Source organism: Cotesia typhae, unplaced genomic scaffold (assembly GCF_013202065.1).
Source record: "Cotesia typhae breed Kobodo isofemale line unplaced genomic scaffold, CoteBio_Ctyphae scaffold_70, whole genome shotgun sequence".
Lineage (NCBI taxonomy): Eukaryota > Metazoa > Arthropoda > Insecta > Hymenoptera > Braconidae > Cotesia > Cotesia typhae.
The window spans coordinates 2,079,102-2,097,161 of record NW_027423780.1 but is presented as its reverse complement, the minus strand read 5'-3'; positions in this window follow the sequence as shown (position 1 = coordinate 2,097,161).

The window sequence follows — 18,060 nt, the reverse complement described above, 5'->3', positions numbered from 1 at the left end:
AATATTCTAATCATTGCTGCGTATTGTAAGTAAAGAAAGAATTATTACTGGCAGCACGTGAGACTTCGTATCTTCCTAAACAATTTCTACACTCTCTATTTACGAAAAACACGATTTACGTTGTCTGTAAGGAAGCGGATTTCCGAGAGCTGGTGGTCCAAAATTAATATTTAGAGGTACAACCGATTAAAATTCTTATCCGCGAGGTTTTAGTGGGTTGATAAATAAATTTATCATTAAAAAGAAAAATTTATATCTCAACTGGCGCTCGAACAGGGACGCCAGCTCTCATACGGGTAACGTATTTCGTGAAAAGTCCAATAAAATAATTGGTTAAAATAATAAATTCAAAGATCTTGAAAGAAAACTGCAAAGGAAGCACAAGTCTCTATAAAAGTTATAAATAATTCCTATAATATTCATAAAATTCTAGTCAAAAATATGTAAAGCATATTATAGTTGAATACTAAAAATTAATTAACCCCCTGAAAAATTTGGGATTAAGCAAAAATTTACTGTATAGATAAGAACTCTCACGTTTCTCATGAGTCATTATCCATTAATTTATTTATCTAATAATCATTATTTAGTATTTATTATAAAATCAATTCATGTACTTATTTATTTATTTGAGCTATTATAAAATAATCCATACAAGTATCTGCGAACTATAAAAATTTGTAAATTGTAAAATTAATTTATAAAATAATTCTGAAGTTATCCGTCATAAATTATAAAATTTTATGTCTTAACGTACTCTCAGAAAATCAGTTTATTTTATAATACTCGAGTAAAAGAAAGTATTCACTTTCCTTTGTGTGCCGAGTCGCATGCCTGAGATCTGTTGTTTATACTTCACATAGAGTCTCGTAGCATCAACATAGAGTCGACGCCTGTATATTCGGGTCTATTGTGCCCCACACTTAAGTTAGTCATTACTGAGAATCGACCGGTTTACGATACTAATTATTTGGAATAATACTATTTAATTAAAATTTACTGCCGTCGGAACTCTCAAAATAAAAACACTTAGTAACTAAAACTATTTATTTCTCGATATGGCGTTGTTAAATCAAAACTATTTTGTTTATTTCTCAGATTATATTAACTGAAATAATTAATTACTGTATTAAATTTCATCTATTTATTTTCAAAATGTATGAAGAAAAATAATAAGATTTCCTTTTCGGTTTAATAATATACACAACCAAAACTTAATACTTTAATTATTTTTTTTTGAAATAAAATAACATTCATTTCAAATCCCTCCGAAGATATGTAATTGTCAGAACAGATTAGACAATGCCCAACTTATTAAAATCATTAATCATTATTGAGAAAGTAATATCAATGAAAATTCCTGAACGTTTAGTCAACTAAATGATTATCGGTAAATAGTCAGAAACTCGGATATTAAGATAATCGGTAAATCAATCAAAATAATTATTTAATAAAATTATCCTGAGAAACAATTCTCGGAAAAACAAATAAAATTTCAGAATGATGCCTCGCACTCCTATATTTCGCCCATCGGCACCCGTAACATCTACCTCAAACCAGAACGATCAGCTTAACTTCGATCCTTTAGTTCAAAACACCGTTCTGTCCCCCACGATACAAAACGAAACATTAAACTTAGACCAATCCCAAGGTCACGTCATGAATAGTACATCGAATGCTTTAGCCGATCTTGGTAACGTTTCAGATGCCCACGAGAGCGGTGTTCAACTTATAGGTTATGACCCAGATATCGGGAAAGAGGGTCGAGAGTAGGGAAATGGGACTGAGTCGGAGAGAGAGGGCCGATGGCCAGTACAGGACAGCTGAGGAGTAGGGCGCGGAAGAAGGGACAAGGAGGGAAACGACGGCGGTTACCTACTCTTCGTCATTCATGTTCGCCTGATACTTCGACGGGCGTATTTTCTCGAAAAATTATTAATTAACGTTGTAAATAATCCGTTTTTCTTTATTTAAATTGTTGTTTACGAGTGCAGTATTATTATTCTAATTATTAATAATGATAATTTACGATATTAAAAGTATTATTTTGTCTACGACGATTATTAATTGTGATTATATTTCTTTTTTCTTTATCTTATTAGTATTTACACGTTCAGTACTATAACAATTATTATTTCTACTACTATTATTACGAACGAGTATTATTTTGTTTATGATTTATCGAATTATTGGACCTAGTTCATATTATTTAATCAAGAAATCTCAGACAATAATTAGTAATTATTGGTATATTATTATTTAATTTTGTGATATTTTATTTATTTGATTTATAATTTTTCCATGACTGATGTAAATAACTCTATAGTTTTGATAAAGGTAAAGCTTATGTCCACTAAAATTGTTACTGTTTTAATATTGCTTAGGTTGAAGAAAAATTCGTATTGTAAGAAATAATTTAATTGAACGAAAATATTCTAAGTCCCGAGTGATTTTTCGTATGGAAAAGCAAGGAATGGTTAGAGAATGAAAGAAGACCGATTAAAATAATAAATCAAATTTCTATCGAAAACTAAAACTTAGAATTTGACACAGCGAAGGGATAGATAATGAGGGAATTGCCAATCAAATTAATAGTTTGTAAACAACGTGTAGAGGGCAAAAACGATTATTCTGGTTCGCTGTAAGTGACTTTTTGAAAAACTGTTGAAAGCGAAAATTGGCGATCAGAAAAACGAGTCTTGTGACAGAGTGTTATTGAGGGAATATACTTCTACCAATAACAACTGGAGGGACATTACCTTGGTTCGTCTTGAACACTGGTAAGTATCTTTTGAACTCTCAGCAAGATTTGACTTCCCTGGATTTTTGACCCTCTGTCAAAAATCCAGTAGGTAACCATACGCCGTGCAGGTGGGAGCGAAGAGGATACTCTCCATTCGCTCTCGGGGTAGAGATTTAAGCCCAGGGGTGACGGCTAGTCTCCTGGGGAAGCGGGTAACCAGTTTTGGAGTTTTAGTTCGCGATTTTGACGCTCACGAGAGTGAGAGTGTGTGAGAAGTTTGTTTTGTACAGACCAGTTTTGATCGGACCTTGGTACGCGTGCGTTGACCGACGTTGTGAAGTCGTTCTTTGTATTATTGTCGTTAGATTTAGTTTTTGAGGTTTGATATAACCTAAAATTGTACCACGAGAGTTTTGTTTATTTTGTAACCTTTTTCATTAACATATTTAATTGATTTTATTAAATAAATGTGTAACAGTTTTACCTGCTCAGGCTGGCCCCTAATCAATTTTAAATTTAACTAACAAAACTAACAACAATAAAAATTACCAGGGCGCCACCAGGATTATTAATCACGGTTCCTGGAACCGGTCCAGAGCTGAGAAATCTTAATCTTAGAGTAGAGAGAGTGGAGGAAGGTGCCGCTAAATAATAAAAATTTAATTAACAATCTGTACAGTTTTATTAACAATAAAAAATAACAAACTTAACAAATTTAAGCGCTCACACACACACTTTAATTAACTTATAATCTAACGAAGCGGAGAACAACTGCGAACTAAACGATATTTACAAACGAACCTTCCAATTGACGATACGATGACTAGACGGGCTTTTTCGAACAAACGGTCTCCCACACCTGTCTTAAAACTAATTGGGCTTTTTCGAACAAACGGTCTCCCACACCTGTCTTAAAACTAATTGGGCTTTTTCGAACAAACGGTCTCCCACACCTGTCTTAGAACTAATTGGGCTTTTTCGAACAAACGGTCTCCCACACCTGTCTTAGAACTAAACTTAACACTATAAGTCCACCGGACTAACACGACTAACTCCACACTTAAAATTAAGTCCACAGGACTACCGAACTTAACACTATTAACACTCTCTATCACGCATAACCCGCTCAATTCTTCACACACATAACCCACACTTCGCTTAATTGATTTATAAAATTAATTGATTTCCGAATTTAATTTAATTACAATTTATTTAGATCTATTTTATTCAATCATTGGCTCGGTGAAACGAAAATTCTTATTTAATGATTTAATTCTGACTAAACTTTTACTTGATGACCTTGACTCAATATCACTGATTACTTGGACTTAATATCCACGCTGACAATTATCAAGTGTCATTTGTTTTAATTTAATCCCCTCACGGACTTAATCCCCAAAATTTACTTAATTTATACTTGACAAAAATAATTTTTTTAATAAATATTTTCAACAAAAATTTTTCAATATAATCTTCCTAACAATTTTCCGATCGGTACTGTTTTCAATAATAATTTCTTAATGTAATATTTTTAATAATTGATTCTCAATATAAAATAATCTTAATAATTAATTCTCAAATAATTTTCCGACCGGCAATTTTTCAAATGGTAAATTTTTAAATATCACAATAATTAATTCTCAATAAAAATAATCTTAATATAAATATTATCTTCTCACTATAAAATATTATTACTAATTTAACATTCGTTGATCAGTTATAAAAATTCGACACAAGTCGAAATAGTCAAATTTATTTGCTAGAACATTCGCTAGATAAGTCTTGTTTGACCTTGGGTATTGGAATTTATGCGACACACAAAGTTGACGCTTGACGGAAATTCCACGAATAAAAACTTGTCGATTATTTTTAATAAAAAAATCAATCAACTTTTCAATTTAAATATTGTGAAAATAAATTTAACAAATTTTCAGATGTTAATTAATTAATTGAAAATTTTCAGATATTAAAATTTTCCCCGCAAGGTCGATTAAGTGATCCTCGGGTATAAACCCCCATAAAAATCACTCAATCTAAAAACTAGCAAATGTTCCACAATTAATTTATTAAATTTTAATAAAGAAAAGAAGAGGAATGATAGACCGAGTATGAACCGCGGTCTATCTTCCACCCACGGAATGAATAATGTACCTGGGTAAACGTTTTACTCCTTTCACGAATATTATGTGCCGTGGTGAGTATTCCAGGTGCAGGTTGTAAATTTCCTTTTCCTTCTCCTGCACTCCGGGTACGTCTTGAAATTCGGTATATTCCTGTAACAGTGCAACAATTAGAACTCCCGTCTAATAGATTGAAACGACAATCAAAAAACCCATCGCAGCGTTCCGAAAATACGCTTGCGAAAAAATAATTACCTGTTAATTCCGTAGTGGTGACCGGTGCGGCTGACTATCAAACCTCTTCTGATTCTGTCACCCTCCAACTACCGAATACTTACCCATTCCACTCCCCTCTTAATTACTACACGGGAGACCCGGAAGATCGGGGCGCGCCAGTGCTGAGTCGACTAATTATCGATCTCAGGTGATTTATCGATTTAGGGTAATTTACCCTGTTACACTCCTCCCCACCAGACCAGCACTGGGGGTCCCGATCCTCAGTTCCTCCGCGGGGTTGGTGAATCACAACTAAAACAGTGTAATTATTTTTAACAAGGATAATTTTATTTAGCACTATTTACAAGTCCTCATCGAGGTCCAGCTGAAGAACATCTTCGTCACTGGTCTCCTCGTCATTGAACAAGCCAATGTCCTCTAGGCCCGAGTCCTCGGATATCGGCTCACCTTGGCCTCCCATCTCCATCTCACTCCAGTTTGGCCCTCGGAGCTCCCTCTTGTTCCTCTTCTTCTTCCTCTTGGCAGTTCGTCGACGGACTGGAACGTCAGTTGGTTCCGGTCTCGGCATCAACTCGGCGCGCGGAATGCCAGTCTCCATCTTGCCAGTTCTAGCTGCTCTTTCCATAGCCTCCTTGAACAGACTGGCCCGGTATGCAGCGAAGGCAGGGTTCAGATGTGGCGGGCACTCAGGCAACACGAACGTTGACATCGAAGCTGTTGCTAACTGAGTGTCAGCAGCGTATTGGCTCCGGGTTGGAGCTACCGCAGCCCCCACTGCATCCCTAGATGTTGGTTTATTGGGTGGAACTGGCTTGGACCGAGACGCTGGAGGTTTCCATGGAGCAAATAGTCTCCGAGGTGGGGTCACGGCAACATTAGACCGGGTGAAGACCCTGGTCTTCACTGGTATTCTGGACTCAACCGAGATATTAGGAGAAGTCGTCTTAAGACGGGGTATATGGCACCCTTGGACACACCTAGAACGTGTCCGGGTATAGCGCCAATTCCCTCAACCGATGTTGCAATAGACCCAACGAGTTCTGACCCTTGAGTCGTTTCAGGCGCAGACGTAGGTGTTTGAGAATTCTCCAGTGGAATTGAAACTCGAACCGTCAGAGGAGAAGTCTCCGATTCCTTCTCCACGTGAGCCGCTCGAGATCCAAAAGTCAACACTTCTAGAAGTCTGGGCCTTTGTCCTTCATTCGCTCCCCCACAGTCGATGCTCTTGCCCATGCTGCCCGCAGTTTCACCTTAGGTGTCTGGGGATCCAGCAGCAATTTATTAAACCTAACTCGACGCCTGTTGAGCCGGGTCTGACCTTCAGTGCAGCCATGCCATTTCGACTCACTAGTGTAGACTCTCCCTTGGATCAATTTCTTTTTATCCTGAGCTGGTACCGCTCGGTGAGATACCGAGGGTTCTGCAGATTTCGATTCCAACTTGCTGGTTCCAGCAACCCCCATTCGGTGGAAAACCGAGGGTTTGGCAGCTGACGCCGTCGAGACGCGCCCCCAGTCACAACGGACTCCTCTCGGTTTGGAACCGATGGACCAGCGTCCACTATGGCTGGAGTACCCGTCTCGGAAACGGCAACTCCCACAGGGCTTGCCACCGAGGGTGTAGTTGTTGCTGGAAGTAAGTGAGAACCAGGCACTTGAGGTCCCAGCCTCCAAAAAGCAGATACCCGCGACGTAGAAGGCTGAATTGTTAGCAGCCCAGAGAGGATAGTACATTGTACGGCTACTGAGTTGGTCCCTGGCCTTACTCCTCCGATGTTAATCTGGGCTGTCTCTTTCTGCCTCGGGTATTTCCCTTGGTTTCTGGCCCCTCCTCCATTTCTCTCCATAATCCTGGAAAAATCATTAATTAGAAAAATTTTGACGACATACTTTTCCTTAATACTAGATTTTTTTATCTGCTAATCGATTACTGCGCCTCGGGAGTTTTAAATCAGGGATATAATGCTGACCTAACAATTTCCCCTTCTCGTTTTTTAACTCTACGACCAACGGACTAATTAACTTAGAGACTAATGCAGGCCCTAAGTACTTAGCTCCGAGACTCGCGCTATAACCGGCCGTCTTATTACTAAGCTTACGATTAGGATAATAAACTCTATCTCCAACAGAAACCTCCGGAATCTTAAAATTTAACCCGTGGTATTTTTCCTGTCGTTCCTTTTCCTTCCTCATGTTGGATTCAATCTTATGCCTGAGCTCATCGAGACGTTGTACTCTCTTAGCCCACTCTTGGCTTTTAAAATCCAGGTCTTCTAATTCCAGGTGGCATATGTCACCCGCCTGGCGTGGTTCTTGGCCATGGCATAGATAATAGGGAGACATTTTAAGAGATGAGTGGAAAGCACTATTATAGGCTAATTGGAACTCTCCTAGGTGTCTATCCCAATCTGTTTGGTCCTTACCGACATATGCTCGAATCATGGGTTTTATCGTACGATTTATGCGCTCTACAGGATTTGCCTGAGGATGAGAGACTGCAATCGGGCTAAACTTTACTCCAACTTGCCCCAGGTACTCTTGTACTAGAGAATTTATGAACTCTTTCCCATTGTCTGTTACCAGGAACATTGGGTATCCCCAGAGTGAGAAAGAGTGCTTAAAACACTCCAGTATGAGACTTCCAGTGTGTTTACGCAGCGGGTAGAACAACGAGAACCGGGTATACAAGTCTTGTACTATAAAAATGTATGCATTCCTTAACTTTGACCGAGTGAAAGGACCCGTGACATCTGCTGCCACTACTGCCCAGGGTTTAATCGGTTGTCTCGTCTGGAGTGGAGCTTTAGATGTACTCTGGTTGTACTTAACCCGTTTGCAAGTCTCGCAGGCTTGAACAAAGTCTTCAATGTCTTTAGACATTCCTGGCCAGTAGAATTTTATTTTAATACGCTCGTACATTTTGTCACGACCTAGATGACCAGCATCTGGTTCTTCGTGATTTCTCCTCAGTATTTCTGGTACTTCATAATCTCTTAGGACCTTCTTCCATTCGTCTTCGTCACCCAGGATCTCCTTGAGGGGATCGGGTCTGCGATAATAAAGACAATCCTCCCGTATTTGCCAGTCTGGAAAGTTCTTCGGATGTTTCCTGACATTGTTGAATTTTAGGTCATACCAACTGGAAGATTGGATATGGACAAACCTAGCTGTTTGTAATCTGTCCTTTATTTCCATCCAATCTTCGGGAGAATCATCTTCGTATAGGCGAGAGAGAGCATCTGGGCCTTCGTTTGTCGTACCTCGTTGATGTTTGATGGTAACTTGGTGAGAAAATAACTCCACTGCCCATCTTGCCAGGCGTCCATTGGGTTCTCTAAGTGAGTGCAGCCATAATAGAGAAGCGTGATCTGTTACTACGGTAAATGGGGCGCCTTCGAGATAGCACCTCAGCTTCCTCACCGCCCAGACTACAGCTAAGCACTCTTTTTCTGTAGTCGTATATCTAGTTTCTGCACCTCGGAGCTGGCGACTCAGGCAAATAATTAAATGTTCCTTGTCCGTTCCGGGTTCTTTTTGCACTAGAAAGGCACCCAGACCGGTATCGCAGGCATCAGTGTATAATACGTACGGCCAGTCTGGTTTGGGAATTGCCAAGGGCTGAGCATCAACGAGAGCTTGTTTTAATTCGTGAAACGATTTTTCTTCTTCTGGACCCCATTTTTCCACTCCGAATTTGCGCCAGTTAATTTAATTAAAGGACCTTGAGCCTTCGCAACATTCTGGAGATGACGGTGGTACCAGTTTACTAAGCCAAGGAAGCTTCTTAATTGTTTCTTGTTTGTAGGAGTAGGGAAATTGACAACAGGTGCGATCCTTTCAGGATCCGGGTATAATCCAGTTTCGTTGACCACGAATCCCAAAAATCTAACTTCGTTTCTGCAGAATTTGCACTTCTCCGGATTAATGAGGAGGCCAAATTCACGAAATACCTCGAACAGCAGAGCCAGGACCTTCAAGTGTTCTTCGAATGTCTCGCTTATCGCGATCCAATCATCGAGATAAGCGAAAACCTGTTCAGCCCATTTGAGAGGCAACTCCCTCTGGACCAAAAGTTCACAGAATCTAGTTTTCGCATGGTCCATGGCTTTTTGAAAGGTACTAGGAGCTCCTACTAGTCCGTATGGCATTCTTAACCATTCGAATTGGCCTCTTCCCTCTACAGAAGGCTGTCAGTGGAACTGAATCTGGAGACATTGAAATTTGATGAAATGCTTCGCGTAAGTCCATTGTAGATATAAAGGTGGCTCCGTGGAGAGCACTCAGAATTCTGAGCATGTTAGGCAATGGATGAGCTGGTGGAATCGTGACTTTGTTGAGTGGACGATAGTCGATACAAAATCTCCACTTGTTGTTGGATTTCGAAACCATCAATGGTGAACATGACCAGACACTGAAGCTCGGGCGGATGAACTTCTTCTCTAACAGCTCATCAATCTGTTTATTCAGCTCTTCATTCACGACTGGGCTTCTGCGATAAGGTTTTATTCGCACAGGTTGTGTTCCGGGTTTCAAAAGAATTTCGTGTTGAATAATTTTTGTCGCCCCCAAATTTGACACTTCATCAATTTTATTTAACTCGATTTCCAGAAATTTCTCCATTTCCTCCTCTTGGAGTTCTGACATAGCACACAATGGTGCTGACTTCTCGTGACAGTTGATAGGTTGGAAAGGAAAAACCTCCGGAGAGTCAGTGAATTTCCATGTACAGTTCTTGCAGTCGATCAGCACCTCGAATTTTGTCGCGAAGTCCATCCCCAAGACCAAGGAATAACCTAGGTCGGGTAAAACGCTCAAATACTGTTCTCCAGCAACAGATCCGATCTGAATTATGAAAGGGGCTCCACCCTTACTTTTGCAAGTAGAGTGATTAGCAAGAAGCACTCCTTTCTTAGTCTGATCGTCTTGAAGCTCACCAGCAGCTAGATGGTTGATGTCTTGGTACACCTTTTCATTTATATACGACCTCTCACTGCCTGTGTCCAGAATTCCCTGGAGTTTTACTCCAAATAACCATACCGAAATCGGGATACGTGACGTTCTTTCCGGTGGTGAACCATTTCCCGGTTTGAAGATTCGTCGGGTAGCCAGACTGTGAATAAAAGACGCAGAGAGAGGTCTACCTTGAAATACTCGAGGTAAAAATGAAGCTTGTGAGGCTTCCAAGACAGCTGGTGTAGTTGCTGGTTCACATAGAGTCTCGACTTCGTCTTCCCACTCCGAATCAGAGATTTCTCCTGCTGTTGAATTTTCTTCGGAGTCATGTTCCACCAAGGATATACAGGGTTCAATTACTTCCTCCGGAGGAGCTGATAAGGGATCCTCTAATAAGGTAATTGCTCTTAATACCTCCTCTTCACAGAGTGGTTTATTTATTGACTTATCTTGTATCTCTAATTCAGCAACAGAATCAATGACATTGTCACTGTCTACCTCATCTGGCCCTCGAGAAGAGACTGGTTTATTTCCCGCGTCTTTTCCCGGGTATGAATCCAGATTGGTTTCATTTAATACAGTGAAATTATTGTTTCCCTGGTTTTCAAATTGTTCCGGTAAACACGTGGGAAACTTACGTGTTACCTCTAAGCATTTTTTGGTTAGATTGAACGACCTTCTCTGCAGGAGGTTCAGTATTAGTTGCTGCTGATCCAGGTTGGTTATTCCAGAGAGCTGATAAAGGACAGTTCTCCCTGGTATGACCTATTTTGTAGCAGAAATTACAAACTTCTCTTCTTGGACCAGGGCAGACTTCGAATGTATGACCTGGTGTGCCGCAGTTGAAACAAGGGCTCGGTCCTCGGATGTATTTTAGGTTATACATTTGGCCCAGGTCTCGTATAGGTGCATTGGAAAATTGTAGTCCTGGTTGTTGAAGAGTCCCATATTGTCCTGATGAGATGGTATTAGGGGTTTCAGTTTGTATATTCTGCACCGGCAATTGTTGGTTTGCTAGTTGAGTAGCATTTGGTTGTTGTGATGGATAAAACTTCGTGCGATAATATTGTTTGTTGGCTTGAAACTGGTTATTCGGACGTCTGATGACTCCGTAACGGTTGTCGTATTCCCCTGAATTTAATTTCATATTATTGAATTCGGGGAGTTCCACCATTTCCTCAACAAACTCTATATCTTCGTTAGGAAGTTGGATAGCTCCAAAACGAGGTTTATCCGTGTTCTTCAATTGTGAACTAGACTGGTTTTTGCTACTCGAGTCTTTGGTACACCTGGCTGCCTCGTGTAATACGTTGAGAAGGTCTTCGTATGTTGTTACTTGTCTGGAGAAGACCATGAGTCTCAGCTCGTCAGTTAAATGGTTACGGATACAGTTCACCTGTTCCTGGACTGGTGGAGGAATCTCCATCGATTGATATTTTTGTTGGACATTGAGCACGAACTCCGTGGCATTGTCCCCAGGATTCATCCTCATCTCACTTATGTCCAGGATCATTTGATGGTCGGTGACGGGGCTCCCGAAAGCTTTTCGGAACTCCTGCTTGAACTGGGCGAAATTTTGCCATCTGTAATAGTTCGTATCCACCCAACGAGCTGCTGCTCCTTCAGGGTATAACTGATCACCTTCATTAGCTCTGGTTCACTCCAATCTTCTCGTCTCGCTCTAGCCTCCAATGCATTCACGAAATCGTTAGCTGTTGTGTCTTTTTGAGGAAAAGAAATGCCGGACATCTGTATGCTGTCTTTGATTTCCTTCCAGCGGCTATAAGAGATGTGTCCAGGTCTAATGTTGGTGTTCAACCCGTTGAAGTCACCTCCAGGCAATCTACGTGTGTAATTATCGGGACCAATCCCAGGATAATTAGCCTGTGGTATGCAAGTGTTACCTGGTGTGAAACCCCGGTAACGATCTTGTTGTTCAAGATTAGTTTGATAATCCTGATGATTTATTGTATTGATCAATGGGCGAGAAGTCAAGCCAATTGGTCGAGTCTCTTGGTTATTTAGCTGTTGGTATGTAGGAGAACTCGAATTTCCTCCAAGATGCGCTGTCCCTGAGTAAATCTCACGAGCCAGTCGTTCCCGTTCACGAAGTTGACGAATTTCCTGCTCTTGTTGTTGATGCAGGCGTTCGAGACGTTCTCGTTGAATTTGTTCTTGTCTCAATTGGTCTCTTAATGCCTGTTCCCGTGTCTCTCTTACTCTTATCGCTTCCTCGACTCCTAGAAGTCGTGTTCGAGGTGCTTGATTGGTTGTAGGATCACCTCGGAGTCTGTGTTGTAACCAGGAGAGCTCACGGTCCATGTCGTCAATTATTCCGTTCATCGTGTCAGCAACCTCTCCGAAATGTAAAGAAGAGTTTGACGAACTGGCTGGAGCTGGTGTAATCATATTCCCTCCAGTTACATCGCTGATTCTGGCCATGTTTTGATTTCCAGGGAACAACGCAGTCCCACTCGTACCTGGAGTCTCGCCTATTGATATACGTTGTTTGTTTTGGACCGAAGATATTACTCCCGCGGATCCCTGTTGTCTATAACCCGGGTTTAATTGAGTCGACTCACCCATGGGCGCAGGCATGACGCCTGACCCGGGTACTTGAGCTGACTCCCCCAAGGGTCTCTGATCAACGTTGGATCCTGGTCTATTAGTAATAGTCGGTGATGTTCTACCCCGGCCTCTACCGAAGGAAAGTCGTCGAGCTCTTCTTCTGGCTCTTCGAGTCCTTGAGACCTGGTTCTCGGTCCACCTTGACGTAACATTATGTTTGAATGTACAAAATATTACTCGAATCTGAAGAATCTCTCTGTTGGAACACGACAATAAACTTGTAATTGAAATATCCTATGTTAATTTTATTATATTTTAGAAAAAGTAAAATAAAATATTTGTTAAATTCTAAAACCAAAAGGAATTTTTCAAGAGAAAAAGATTTTATAATTTATTCAATAAGATATAACTAAATATTTTCTCTGTTAAAGAAAAGAAGCTTTTGTTAAATTTAATTCGAGTAGGATAAAAATTCCTCTAGAGATTATGTGTCAAAAATTCTTTTGAAAAGTAATTACTACGTTTTAATTCAATTGTCAAATTTTAATAAAAGAAAATTTTACATTGAAATAAATTTTAAAAGCTAAAAGAATTTGTTCAAAATGAGAAAAGATTTTCTAATTTTACTAATTAAAATTTAATTATTTATTCACTACCAAAGAAAAGAATTTTTGCTAATTTTAAATATAACAGGATTAAAATTCCTTTCAAAAGCAATTGTCGGAATGTCTCAAGTAAATTCCTCAAAAATGAGTAATAAGTTACCCAAGGTAGTCAAAATCGAAAAGTATTTTAATCCTTATTTAAGGAAAAAATATTTCGACTTATTTCGACTACCGGGTTTGGATGTTTTGGCTATTTTCTTTGGTACCCAGAGTAGCTGTGACTTGTAGAAAAACTACCACAAGCCACTGGGCTTAGCCGAATGATAATGATGACTTCTTTTTTTTTTTTTTTTTTTTTTATTTTTAAAATAAGTATCAAATTAATGCTAATATTACAATTTCGAGGAAAATTTTAAAGAAAGAAAATATTTCGACACTTACTAACGCACCTATCTAAGTAAAAAAATTTTCGACTAAAAAAAAAAAAAAATTTTCCAATGATTGAATAATATTTTTCCAATTAATTAATCAAAATTTTATTACTCAACAACTTCCATTCTCTCTCTATGGGGTTTTTAAGAAGTTGGGCGCCAATGTAACAGTTTTACCTGCTCAGGCTGGCCCCTAATCAATTTTAAATTTAACTAACAAAACTAACAACAATAAAAATTACCAGGGCGCCACCAGGATTATTAATCACGGTTCCTGGAACCGGTCCAGAGCTGAGAAATCTTAATCTTAGAGTAGAGAGAGTGGAGGAAGGTGCCGCTAAATAATAAAAATTTAATTAACAATCTGTACAGTTTTATTAACAATAAAAAAACAACAAACTTAACAAATTTAAGCGCTCACACACACACTTTAATTAACTTATAATCTAACGAAGCGGAGAACAACTGCGAACTAAACGATATTTACAAACGAACCTTCCAATTGACGATACGATGACTAGACGGGCTTTTTCGAACAAACGGTCTCCCACACCTGTCTTAAAACTAATTGGGCTTTTTCGAACAAACGGTCTCCCACACCTGTCTTAAAACTAATTGGGCTTTTTCGAACAAACGGTCTCCCACACCTGTCTTAGAACTAATTGGGCTTTTTCGAACAAACGGTCTCCCACACCTGTCTTAGAACTAAACTTAACACTATAAGTCCACCGGACTAACACGACTAACTCCACACTTAAAATTAAGTCCACAGGACTACCGAACTTAACACTATTAACACTCTCTATCACGCATAACCCGCTCAATTCTTCACACACATAACCCACACTTCGCTTAATTGATTTATAAAATTAATTGATTTCCGAATTTAATTTAATTACAATTTATTTAGATCTATTTTATTCAATCATTGGCTCGGTGAAACGAAAATTCTTATTTAATGATTTAATTCTGACTAAACTTTTACTTGATGACCTTGACTCAATATCACTGATTACTTGGACTTAATATCCACGCTGACAATTATCAAGTGTCATTTGTTTTAATTTAATCCCCTCACGGACTTAATCCCCAAAATTTACTTAATTTATACTTGACAAAAATAATTTTTTTAATAAATATTTTCAACAAAAATTTTCAATATAATCTTCCTAACAATTTTCCGATCGGTACTGTTTTCAATAATAATTTCTTAATGTAATATTTTTAATAATTGATTCTCAATATAAAATAATCTTAATAATTAATTCTCAAATAATTTTCCGACCGGCAATTTTTCAAATGGTAAATTTTTAAATATCACAATAATTAATTCTCAATAAAAATAATCTTAATATAAATATTATCTTCTCACTATAAAATATTATTACTAATTTAACATTCGTTGATCAGTTATAAAAATTCGACACAAGTCGAAATAGTCAAATTTATTTGCTAGAACATTCGCTAGATAAGTCTTGTTTGACCTTGGGTATTGGAATTTATGCGACACACAAAGTTGACGCTTGACGGAAATTCCACGAATAAAAACTTGTCGATTATTTTTAATAAAAAAATCAATCAACTTTTCAATTTAAATATTGTGAAAATAAATTTAACAAATTTTCAGATGTTAATTAATTAATTGAAAATTTTCAGATATTAAAATTTTCCCCGCAAGGTCGATTAAGTGATCCTCGGGTATAAACCCCCATAAAAATCACTCAATCTAAAAACTAGCAAATGTTCCACAATTAATTTATTAAATTTTAATAAAGAAAAGAAGAGGAATGATAGACCGAGTATGAACCGCGGTCTATCTTCCACCCACGGAATGAATAATGTACCTGGGTAAACGTTTTACTCCTTTCACGAATATTATGTGCCGTGGTGAGTATTCCAGGTGCAGGTTGTAAATTTCCTTTTCCTTCTCCTTCACTCCGGGTACGTCTTGAAATTCGGTATATTCCTGTAACAGTGCAACAATTAGAACTCCCGTCTAATAGATTGAAACGACAATCAAAAAACCCATCGCAGCGTTCCGAAAATACGCTTGCGAAAAAATAATTACCTGTTAATTCCGTAGTGGTGACCGGTGCGGCTGACTATCAAACCTCTTCTGATTCTGTCACCCTCCAACTACCGAATACTTACCCATTCCACTCCCCTCTTAATTACTACACGGGAGACCCGGAAGATCGGGGCGCGCCAGTGCTGAGTCGACTAATTATCGATCTCAGGTGATTTATCGATTTAGGGTAATTTACCCTGTTACAAATGATTATTTTATCTCTATCATAACCTGTTTGACATTTTGGGTTTATTTTTTTAGACGTAGTTATTTATAGTTTATTTACGGGTAACTGAGTTCGGTTTGGTTTTATTTCGGATTGCATATTGTTGTTTAACCCTCTTTTACCCTGGACTCCGGCGTGCTTCAGATTCGAGCAAGGGGGCGTTATGCGTCGCAGTATCGTTCATATCGTTCAGTAGTTTTTTTATGATTAAAAAAACACTCAAAAATTACCCGTTACAAGGTGACCCTGAAAATACAAACGGTCCCTCACGTGTATTACAAGAAGTTATTCAACAGCTTCGTGCCGAAAATCAGTCCTTGCGGCTAGCACAACAGCAGCTACCCCCGACATTCACAAGTACAACATCGCGCGGAAATACAGTCCCAGTTTCTAATAATAATAATATGGGGTCATTTCCAGGAAACAATATCTTCCACCCCCGTGAGTTATTCCCTGGGCCAAACGCGTCATCGGTACCCCAGTCGCTTCCATCGGGTGTACCACTCTACTTTTATCCCCCCTTACAGGCTCAGAGCGGAGCTGCGCGTTTACCGTACGCGCCGCCACCAGCCCCACTACCGTGACCGCCAGTACCTCAGTATAGTGTAGTGGCACACTCACAAGCTGCTCCGTCAGCCCCTCCACCGAGACCTCCACTATACTATCATACTCCGGCCCCGTACAGAGTACAGCAGAATACATTACCTCCACCAACGTACCCCTCACGGACGCACGCTATACCAAATGTACCTTTACAGGTACCCTCTGCCTATTCAAACCAACACACATACAATACTCCAAGACAATTTACAGGCCCCGTTCCCTCACAGACGTGGCAATACAACAACACAACGCTACGACTCAACGACATATGCCGTACAGCTAAGTCTTGGAATATTACTTTTCCACCACGTGACACTTCAATTAAATTAGATGCATAGAAATTCCTTAAGGTTATAGAACAGAGAATGGACAGTAATGATATTTCTAGAGACCATTTTAGATCAGTTATTACAACTACCTTAACCGGACATATTTTAGAATGGTACTATCAAAACGAATATATGTTTATTGATTGGCAAACTTTCAAAGAGCATTTTACAATTTGGCAAGAACATCAGTCTGATGAAGCATTGTTACAAGAGATTTTCTCTTTACAGCAACGCGATGATGAATTAGGAATAGCTTTCATTAATCGTATGCAAGGTGCTTTCGCTCAACTAGAAGAACCCCTTCCGGAAAATCGACAAGTACGGATTATTATTCAAAAATTCAATTTTAAATTTCTTTCAAAATTTGCTGAAGAACCAATTTGTACTTATGCATTGCTTTACAAACGCGTCAGTGCCTGGCAGTCGGTAATAGATGCAGGTAAACGTAACCGAACAGAACGGACGCTTAACACTAAAACCAAAGCCTCTCATGATAATAATAATAATAATGCTAAATCACGTGCCAAATTAAATGCAGTCGTAGATTCAGACCTTATGACAGCAAACTACACTGATTCAATTACTAATAACAATGACAGAACAACACTAGACGCTATCACAAGTCCTAGTACCCCAAATCCCTTTTACACTCCTAAAAAGGATCCTAAAATTGCAGACACCTCCACAGCTGCCGATTTACCGGCGCTAGTACAACTCATAGTAGAGAAACTCCAAGCTACCTCTAACAATGTACCGTCACCGATTAGTGGTAGACGCTGTGGTCGCCCTGGACATATTTCAGACAATTGTTATGGACGCACTACTGACGAAATCCGCGCCAGAGCAGGTTTACCTCCTCTCGAGTGAAGTATAAATCCAAAAAACGAGTAGGTGCCCTGGTAGCTTCCACTACCCCCACTAGGGCCAATACAATTGCGGTAGAGCGAACTAAAACCCCTATTACAGACTCACAGCCTATTGCATCACAGAATTCCCCTAATAATTATTCTCAGGAATCTACTGTAAATAACATCGATGTAAAATCATTAACATTTTCTGGACAACTTACTAGCTCACTAAACTTAGATTTTTCGGATTCGGAATATGAAGATTACGAAGACGATTCCGATTTAGAAACAATAAATAATGATCCGGATCTTCAAATAAAATCAGATTAT